Below are 10,292 nucleotides of genomic sequence, written 5' to 3' on the forward strand. Positions count from 1 at the left end.
AAAACGGTCGCAGATGGCTCTGTTTTATAGCCTGTAGGCTCTTGCATAATTCAGCAAAATTAAGACAACTTGATTGGTTATTTCTGTGCACAGGTCAATTTGTCATTGGTCAATTTTTGTACTCCATGATTGGTTCAATAAAAACCAATCAGATTGGTTAATCTATATTCAAATTTTGATCCCGTTTCTGTGATATTTGCAAGGTGATTGCACAACAAATGTTCGATTTCACACGTTTTGGAGCATATTCCAAGCCAATGTATCAGTATGTGTGTATTTGTTCGATTATTTCTCTCATGAAGTTCACAAAAAATTACAGTTCAATCATTATTAAAAGGCTTTATTTCCCTACCAGCTTTAGAACCCCATCGAGCAGGAAAGTCGGAATTTAAAAGGCAAGTAAATCTTTCAAACTGTTGTAGCATTTGAATTATGTGGTACATTTAACTACTGAACCTTTCAGAATATTGTCGAATTGGGCATGGCATTGAATAATAGTAAATATAAAAACTGACAAAATCGCAAATGTGGTAAATTTCAAGGCTAAATATTGCAAATTCCAGTGGAAATATGGCGTTTTACCGCCATGCATACATAGCTATTCACAGGTATGATATTCACGCGTTTTATATATTCAATATTACACATCAAAGCGGCCTAATCCTTAGGATATTGCCCAAAATGCAAACGAAAACCGGTTGCAGTGGTTTAGTTCAAATATTCAGTACTATTTTGATATATTTAGCGTCAAAATCGAACCTTTAGAAGATTTTTTCCGATTTTTTATATAAACATACCTGATGATATGAATTATCGCATCACCGGCAATAATATTTCACAATAATAAAAATATGGAAAACAAATTCGGGCAAAAAGCTGAAATTCTGACCTAGTTCCGATTCGAGCTTGTCTTAAGCACGTGCTTGCCAACGATTATCACTTAGCACTTATGAAATGCTATTTCTTCGATTCTTTTGCACATCCTAGCCTAAGAATTACTCAGAATTACAACAGATTGATAACATATAAAATTGGGACAATTCGAAGACAACAGAGTACCAAAAAAGCGAAAAGATATGGAATTTCTAAAATATATCTTGCTATGGGTGAGTAATTTGAGATAACAAAGCAACCTATTATTTTGATTATTGTTTTTACTTATAATACAATGCAGGTTATAACTATATGCTGGTTGGAATATACTATTCAAACAATCGTTTCAACTGCTATCGTTTAGTGGTATTCCGGGGTCTTTAGCCCAAATATTTCTGAGATATTTAATGTCTTGCTTCTGTGCAACATTATTGTCGGGAGTAATAGCCTATTTTGCTGTACAGTTCCATTTATCATTTATTTTACACTGGTGTTATATAAAATATTTTTTTTATTCTCTTTCCTATTATGTAATTGCAGAACGAATATTCAATATATTAGTGTACCAAATAAAAACTCATTATGACAATCGCTATCGGACGTCTATTGCATCGGAGATACGACTTGTGGTAAGCCAAATTCAATGTTATTTCTCGCGATTTTTCTATGAAGTCTTACATTGTGGTTTTTTAAAGATTCTTCAATGTTTCCTCAGTTTGCGAGCTGAGAACTAGCCCTTGTGCAAGACAAAATTGGAAAAGTTAAATTCACTTCGTATGTTATTTGTTCTGAAAGGAAAAGGTTGGTTAATGATGATAGTGCAACGCATGTCAGGTATTCTGCTTCCAAAATTCCTTTTTAGCTCGCCTGCACTTTAGTGCAAGAAAGCTATTGCTATAGTCTTGTCGTCCCCGTCCCCGTCCGCGTCCACACTACATGATAAGTAGAATGTTAAGATGCCACTTTTATTTCCCATTATTTTCAAATTATCTACTTAAGGAGTCTATTTGTTGCGAAAGAACCATTTACCAGGGGGAGTGAACATTATACAACAAAATATAATGATAAGGTCAATGTTAAAATGCTATATTTTTTGTATACTTTGGCTTTACATCAGAGGAATCATTATCAATATAAGTCATCAATATGCATTGTGACTATTTAGTGCCATTTGGTACACATTTATACAATAATAAAGAGAGTTTTGCTCAAAATTATCAAATGATAAGGTGAATGTTAAGCTAATTAGCATAATGATAAGGTCAATGTTAAGATGTTATATTTTTTAAATATTACGGCTTTACATCAGAAGATTCATCATAAATATAGCTCATCGATATGTCTTGTGACTATATGGTGACATTTAGTACACATTTACACAAAAATAATGGGAATTTTTTTCAAAATTTTCAAATGATAAGGTGAATGTTAAGCTAATTAGCATAATGATAAGGTCAATGTTAAGATGCTATATTTTTTAAATATTATGGCTTTACATCAGAGGAATCATCATAAATATAAGTCATCGATATGCATTGTGACTATTCATTTTACATATACAATAATAGAGAGCTTTGCTCAAAATTATCAAATGATAAGGCAAATGTTAAGCTTATTAGCATCATGATAAGGTCAATGTTAGAGTTATCCAGAGTTATCACGCTCATTACGATTTTCAGTGCTATTGTGTAGCCCTGTTTTTTTTAGTTCAAAGTTGTAGCTGAATTATATTTAACGAAAGTATTTGTACAACCTAAGCCAAATGAGAAACTTTCAAATATTTTCACCTGTATGCTACCATTTGTTTATATTGTACATGTACAATTATAAATTTTCAGATTGTGTTTATAAATGATTATGTATATAAAACATAGTCCAACGTTAAAGTTTAAAGAATATTGTCAGATAATTCGCAATTACAAGCTTTAGCACATAAGTATTTATAAGTAGAAAGCCGATAGGTTCGGAATACAAAGGCAAATGGCAACGCATGTGACATATATTTACATATTATTTATGTAGATACACATGCAAATATATTATTAAAGCCAGTTGAATTGTAGACAGGGCCCTTTGAACTACCTATAAGATTTATGTACATACCTTTTCGTTGTTTGATGCATAATCCTTTTTTGTGTAGATATAATCTTGTTTATTTCATAAAGCTAGGCGCACACACGACGATTTTAGTCGGCTGATTCCTGTCTAGATTGTCTAGATGGATGTTTTCATCAAAATGTGGCGACTGGCACTCTATACTTGGTCATAATCACTGAGCTATAATTTTATAGCTCAGTGGTCATAATATTAGACCAAGTAGACTCGCGTACACGCGCGAGGCGCGAGCGCCGCGAGAATGAAAACATGTCTGGGCAAGGGCTTCCTATATGTCTAAACCTGAATGGACCAACTACCGTTAAATCGTTGTGTGTGCGCCCGGCTTAAAGCAGGGACTTTTACCTGGTCCGTTAACTTACCTGTTGATATCACGTGCGCGGATTGCGAGAAACGCAAGAAATGTTGGTCACAAATAAAACTAATATGATTCCGAGGCCAGTTTTGGCCAGTAATTCTGAGGTCACAACTAATATCTGAAGTTTGTGCTTAATATTACCTTCCAACGCGGATTTTAGCCTTGTAATTTGTAATAAAAAGATCGGTAATTTGTGCTTCATACAGATACCTTTCATACAGAGTTTAGCATTATTCTAGACAAACAGTGCAGGCGAGCGTTAGGTGATTTCAGCACCTCTCTGGTTGCTTTACCGGTAGCTGATGTCAATTGGGGCCATGCTCTGTTCAGCCACCTGTTACCTCTACTTTTTGGTAATAAAGTGATTAAATTCAAAAAAATTCAAATTCAATACATCCTCATTTTTGTTTTAGTTCTCCAGAAGATAAGACAACCGGGATTGTCTCACTGCCTTACAACGAGGCAATGAATGTTATTCTTGTGTGCTTACAACAGGTAAACTTTTCCATCATAATATATCATCTGGCATTAAGTTTCGATTAAAGTTCAACTTTCTTCATTTTCTAGAAATTGGAATTGGAGGTGTTGTATGTTGTTCTGAGAAACTTTCCAGAGGCACTGCAAGATAAAAACTTGATACATTCTTGAAAGCACTACTTACGTTTAATATGTACAGTGTTATCTAAAATGGCAAGGGAAGTAAAGTTGTGCACTTTTCACACCAAAAACATGAACTAAAAATTTTACTTTGCATTCAGGTTTGAAATTATGATTTTCCTCCTGGATTATTTCGTGTTCCTCATGATATGCGCCGACCTCATTTGTTCGCTAGAATTTTTCCAGTACGGTTCTTATCATTCAGTTTTTTGCATCTATCATAATATCTTACCATAACTATACCAAAACCATACCATACCATAACCATACCACAACATATCATATAATCATATCGTATAATCATATCATACCATAACTAACCATAACCAAATCATACCATACGATAACCATATAATTGCAAAATTATATCACACCATACCATACCATGACCAAATCATACCATACTATAACCATATCATACCATAATTATATCACACCATACCATACCATAACGAATTTATACCATAATTATATCATACCATACTAATAATTTAATTGGATATTTTATTGTAACATGTGAAGGTATTAACAGAGCTGTGTACGTACCACATTTTCATTGGTCAAGATGAACAGGTAAGAACCTGCTTGACTTTATTTTCAGCGGTTGTCTGTTCTCGCTTATACGTTGTTGTATATTTCGTCTAGTTTTGTCGGATGCGTACTTTGGAGATTGGTTTGGTTGCTCATTCCGCGACGTTATGCGTATCCTGTCTCACCATATGTATGTTAGAAATGCCTTGCCAGTTATGGCAACGTAAGGCTACTTAAGATAGTCTTGAATTTGAGACTTTTTTATGTCCATTAGCACTTTGTAAAGAATGAAGTTGATTTAAGTAATTGCAGCGTTTTAAAAGTTTATTGCTTTGGAGATATTTAAAATCGTGCCTTGATAATGCACTCAGTGAATTTACAGAAATGTATTTCAACAAACTCCAGCCTAAATGTAACGTCTCTTGTTATGCGAGATACTCCTTCACAAATACAAGGTTTTTTGAACAATAATTTCTAAATTTTCGTTCCTTAGACTGCTCCCAACATATCTGGAAAAGTTTACTAAACTTTCGCCAACGCCTCAAGTTGTCATACCACTGTTAGAATTTCTCTCTGGTATGTTTCTTAAAGTTTCGAAAATTAAGAAATCTTTTGCGAAATATCAATGTACCCCCTAAAGAGAGGATTCCGATTGAGCAATTCTGCCGCTAACCATAGTTGATCGCCTTTTTGTACAATCAGCTGTGTTAAAAATCTCGTATTTCTGTTTACCAGATGATGGAGATTTGGATAGACAGGAAATCGCATACATAAAAGGTATATGTATAGCTTTCGGTTGCCAGTCATGTTATCAGGATTGAAACCGCACATTAAAATGGGCCTCTTGTAAATATAATCAATAAAAATATACCTGGAACGTGTAGTAGGTGAAGCCACGAATGGAAATTGAGGAATACTAAAATGGTGGCTAGGAATATTTTTGTATACCTCTTCTCAGCTGTACGCAGTTAGTGAACAGCTAGTGATTTGCATCGGTTATCAAGCCAATCAGATTACGGCTAGTTCATTTATAATACCCAGCCTCCTCTTTTGACGTGATTTGCTAGCCTGATTTCGTATTATAATTGGGTCAATTTTGTTTATTTTCCAGGCTTGGTCTTGAAGCTAGAGGAAGAATTGCATACTGTAACATCTTCATCCTCCAAATAATTACACATCCCGGCAGGTGCAGTATACAATTTATTTGAAAACATTGTTGAAACAAGCATTATATGACTGCAGCCTCGTTAGAAATGCCTTAACTTTTGCAGTCTTTTGTCTTTTTGTCACCCAGTTACATTTTCGAACTTCTGGTCAAAGTACGAAATCACTCGAGAAAGTGATTTCATTTTCCGTTGCAAGTGAGTTTATGAAGTGGTTTCCGAGCTTGTTTCAACATTTCATTTGTTAAATTTGGATGTGCAAAGATTTTAGGCGATTATCGAGTTGGAGCAAGCTCTGCATGATTCAATATGCCAGTATTGCAGCAACCTATTGTTAAAACTGGGAAATGAAATGCATACATTATTTAAGCAAATCTTCTTCAATGTAGATCAAATTGGTGGTGCAATACAAAGACAGTTCGCGGACGCCTTGAAAGTACGTATACAGTAGTCTTTGACATGATAGAAGACTTAGTGGTAGAAATTTGGGGAAAGGGCTCGTATGTTGATATTTTTTGACGTTTATTGCTGTAATAGCTTTCTTGTAGCTCCACTTATCTACATGTCTTCAAGCAGTCGTTAACCTGGTTTCCTTTGTTTCGTAATTGTTGTAAACAATCATTTTCGTAAACAATCATTTTCACGGATAAAATCTAGTCCAATCTTTCCACATTATTGCATCCCAGGTAGTTTTTCAGAACGGCGATGCATTAGGGTCGAGCGAAAAGAAAGATGTGCAACAAGCTGGCACATTTACGGTGCAATCATCTCAACCTGTGTGTATTAAAAGTAAACTCTGCATGGCAGGTAGTTAATGAAAAATGAGACAATTCATGTATTGCTGTAGCCAAATTAAGTTTCTTGTGTTTTTTAGGTTCATGTTCAACAGCAAGCGAATGACGGTTGGAAGAGGAAGCAACTGGATGTTTGGTCAACCAGCAAAGCAGCTGGTGGCGACAAAGGTGATCAATTACGTCCACCATAACATTAAGCTACAAGATGATCTTTTGCATAGTCATTTTTTAATAACGGTGATTGATTTAGGAAACCTATAACGGCTCTTCATTACTTTTTACGCTCTTAAGAAGTTCTACTGTATAATTCTACAACAAATCTGAGGAATTACAAACCGATTTGATATTCTAATTGGGAAACTCGTATTTTAGGTTATTCTCTGCTAGTTGGGCTATTCCCTATAGTTATGCTGATCGGATTCATATCTTTACAATTACGTGTGGCTCCAGGAAATCTGATCAGAACTTTTTTCATGCTACAGCGATATACCAGTGGAACTTCAAAATCTACATGTCATCAAGAAACATCAATGTTTGTTGGAATCCTCAAAAGTTCTAAACTCTTCGTACAAAAACAGGTAGAAATTTTTTTAATATATATTTTGAAAGGAGAGTCTCTAACCCCTCATCGTTTCTGGATTACTACTACTTTTAAGCGGTGTACATGCAATAATACCACTACACTATCAGTGGCAATTCTAAGGGCGTCCCCTTTTCCACAGGAACAACGTGAACTACTTGACAAAAATGGGGATTGCAATAGGTAAGTTAAAAAAATTAAATCGTAGGAAAATGTCTGGTTTTATCTTACCTTTTAATATAAAATTTGCCCAGGTTCGTCCAGATGAATTGTTCGTCTCTTGTATAAATACAGCTAATGTGATTTTTATACATATTAATCTTACTGGACCTTTTGATAGTGCTTCCTTAGGTCGAAATTCTAAATCGGTTAGGGTTTTGTGTGTTGTTAAAACTGATATAGGAACGATATTTCATATCCTAGTCCGTTACGTTAATTCACAATGATTATCCTTTGTTTTGTAAGAGTTTTGGTCTATGGAACCGACTTGAGACACAAAAAACTATTTTTGTTGAGCCACGACGAAAAAATGAATTTACAGAGGTTAGTTCTATTGCCATCCAGCGAAATCTTAAGACTAGACTTTTTAACAAATGAATATATAGTTAAACAGTTCATCTGTACGTTTCTACGAGGACGAAAAACGGATCATTTTGATCAGGAGGTTATGTTCAACTAAATAACTCGCAATGAACAAGCTGATTGAGGTTTGTCAAAGGATTTATGGTCTGTTTTAGGCAATGGAAGGATTTTATGAAAACGTTCGCAACCCAGAGAACAAGGGTGCTGTTTCTTGTCGTTTGCCAAAGAAAGGTATGGTGTCTACTGTATTTTTTTCGACGTATTAATACCAAGTTTAAACACATACATTTAAGACGGCTTGTCAAGTTTAAAACCTTGTATAGTAATAAGCTTGTTGGCGAATCTGCTGAAAACCTGTCAGATTTGGTGGAAATAAGTAATAATTTCATGTCCAGTGTCCGCGAATATAATCCTCTGATTCAAATCTTTTAGTATAAGCAATTAGGTCAGGGTTAGGGTGAGGTTTAGAATTAAAAGTTAGGAATAATTTCATGCATCCTGGACATGAAACAAGCTATGGACATGAAACTATGATCGAAACATACAAGTCAAACACATCCTGATAACAGACCGTCAAAAAAATTGATACGAGCCTCGGATGTTTTACAAGAAACTCCTGTGTTTCTCACGTTTAGGTCAGCAAAACCGGGAAACGAAGATTTAACTGTTGAAATTGACGTTTTCTATTGATTTTTGTTTCAGACCGAAAGTATGTGTGCCAGGATCAGGTGACAAGCTGTGCATTCACCCCCAGGTTCTTGAACAAGAAACACACACGGCCAAGGCAAGTGTAGATGACTTCATTGACCGTTGGTAAATAGGCTTGTAGCTCAAATTCTACATACCATGTACCCATTTTCTTACACGGTCGATACACTGAATAATTTACTATCTACTGTATAGGTGCACAGGTTGTATAACCACCCTCGCGATATTTTGCCCTTAAAATAAGGTAGTAATCCCCACAGTTCATGAAAGTTCTCTTGACTATTTTCAGAGGCATTTGTGCCGTACAAAGGTGTTATCGTGCAAAGACGTGTCATTACTATATTTTGCTGCAACAAGGTACTACCACTAAGAGATGTTTATATTGGGCTATTCGGCCATTGCCATTGGCGTATACAGTATCGTCAGATATTGTTTGGTATTCACTATATTAAATATAAACACTAAATTTAGGCTCAATTCAACATATATATGCATGAGCGATATACTTATGCTGATCAGATTCATATCTTTACAATTACGTGTAACTGCAGGAAATTTAATCGGAACTTATTTCATCCCAGGGGCGGATCGAGCATATTCTCTGACCGGTGCATCGTCCTGAGTCTCGCATAAATAGGGGGGTCCGGGGGCATTCTCCCGCGGGAAATTTTGAAATCTAGGACCACGCAAATGCGATTTCCTGCGTTTTGAGCGAATAGTTTGCAAAAAATACACGAATAAAATGAAGAAAAAAACCACTGTTATTTCGCACAAACAGTCAACCACACACGGACAAACAGCATGCTCTTATCTGGATTTCATCACCACCGATCTCAGCGACAACCACGAATCACGAGTTCGCCTCACACAATCTCCACTCATTACCACGAGTTATGCTTGGAGCGTGAGGAGACATAACTACAGTTTTGAACGAAAAACAAACGAAAGGGACTTGACCGGAATGGCAATAACGGGCATTCATTCTGGCCATAGCATTCCACACATATCCACATTGCACCAAGGTTTTGCAAAATAAACAAACAAACAGATTCGTACCATATTAAAATTATAATTTTCAAACCATAACAATTTATATTCCACAATTCCTATTACAGACTCACTTCAACTGTTATAAATAAAAAATCTTCAACCTTGCAACATTGCCAATCATCTCACTTTCAAAAAGCACCCAACAACATTTGGAATAACAATTTTTTACTAAAACAATGCATAAATCTCCTGTTTATTAAAGAGCTCAATGCTAGTAAGGTCTCTCCAATGCTGGTGAGGTCTCTCCATAAATAACAAAGATCCTCTTTGCCACAAAGTAACTTGGAACAAGCCCTATATAGGGTTCCAAGTTCCATTGCCTTTGGTCCTAAATGCATAAAAATGCATTATTTATTATACGCCATCGTACAATTCTAAGGATTAAGATCATTTAAGGAACATGCACAATTTAAATTATCTGCAATATTTTTTAATTATTAACAAGATCAAAAACACATATAATAGTTTGAACATAAACCTTCTACAGTAATTATGATATTGTTTTAAAAAGGCATAAGTTTAATAATATTACTTAAAGGACATAAGTTGTTCTAATGTTCATTTACTGTATGGTCCTTGACAATAAATTTATAATCACCGTGTACTAAGGACAAGTCAATTATTGTCAAATGTCAATATTGCTACAACCTTCTGGGTTCTTACCATGATATAATTATATTGCAAAATATTAATATGAATTTAATATTGATATTATGCAATTGAGAATGACAATTTATAACTTTGCCATTCTAAGCATAATAAATAGAGTGTTAGTTGTTATAATTAACAGCAATATATATTTAATTATAGTATATATTTTTGTTTATTTAATGCTTTTGAGTAATATCTAATGTAACTAGATTTGAGCAGCTGCGAGCCTG

General features: G+C 34.9%; 1 long non-coding RNA gene across 1 annotated transcript; it reads left to right on the forward strand.

Annotated features, from left to right (window-relative positions):
• The first annotated feature begins 5,291 nt into the window (after positions 1-5,291).
• LOC114539208 lies at positions 5,292-6,659 on the forward strand. Its single transcript, XR_003688861.1, has 4 exons — positions 5,292-5,311; positions 5,646-5,720; positions 6,087-6,133; positions 6,572-6,659. It is a non-coding gene; the product is annotated as an uncharacterized LOC114539208 (long non-coding RNA).
• The last annotated feature ends 3,633 nt before the right edge of the window (positions 6,660-10,292 follow it).

This window comes from Dendronephthya gigantea, unplaced genomic scaffold (genome assembly GCF_004324835.1).
Source record: "Dendronephthya gigantea isolate DGI-Jeju-01 unplaced genomic scaffold, DenGig_1.0 000196F, whole genome shotgun sequence".
NCBI lineage: Eukaryota > Metazoa > Cnidaria > Anthozoa > Malacalcyonacea > Nephtheidae > Dendronephthya > Dendronephthya gigantea.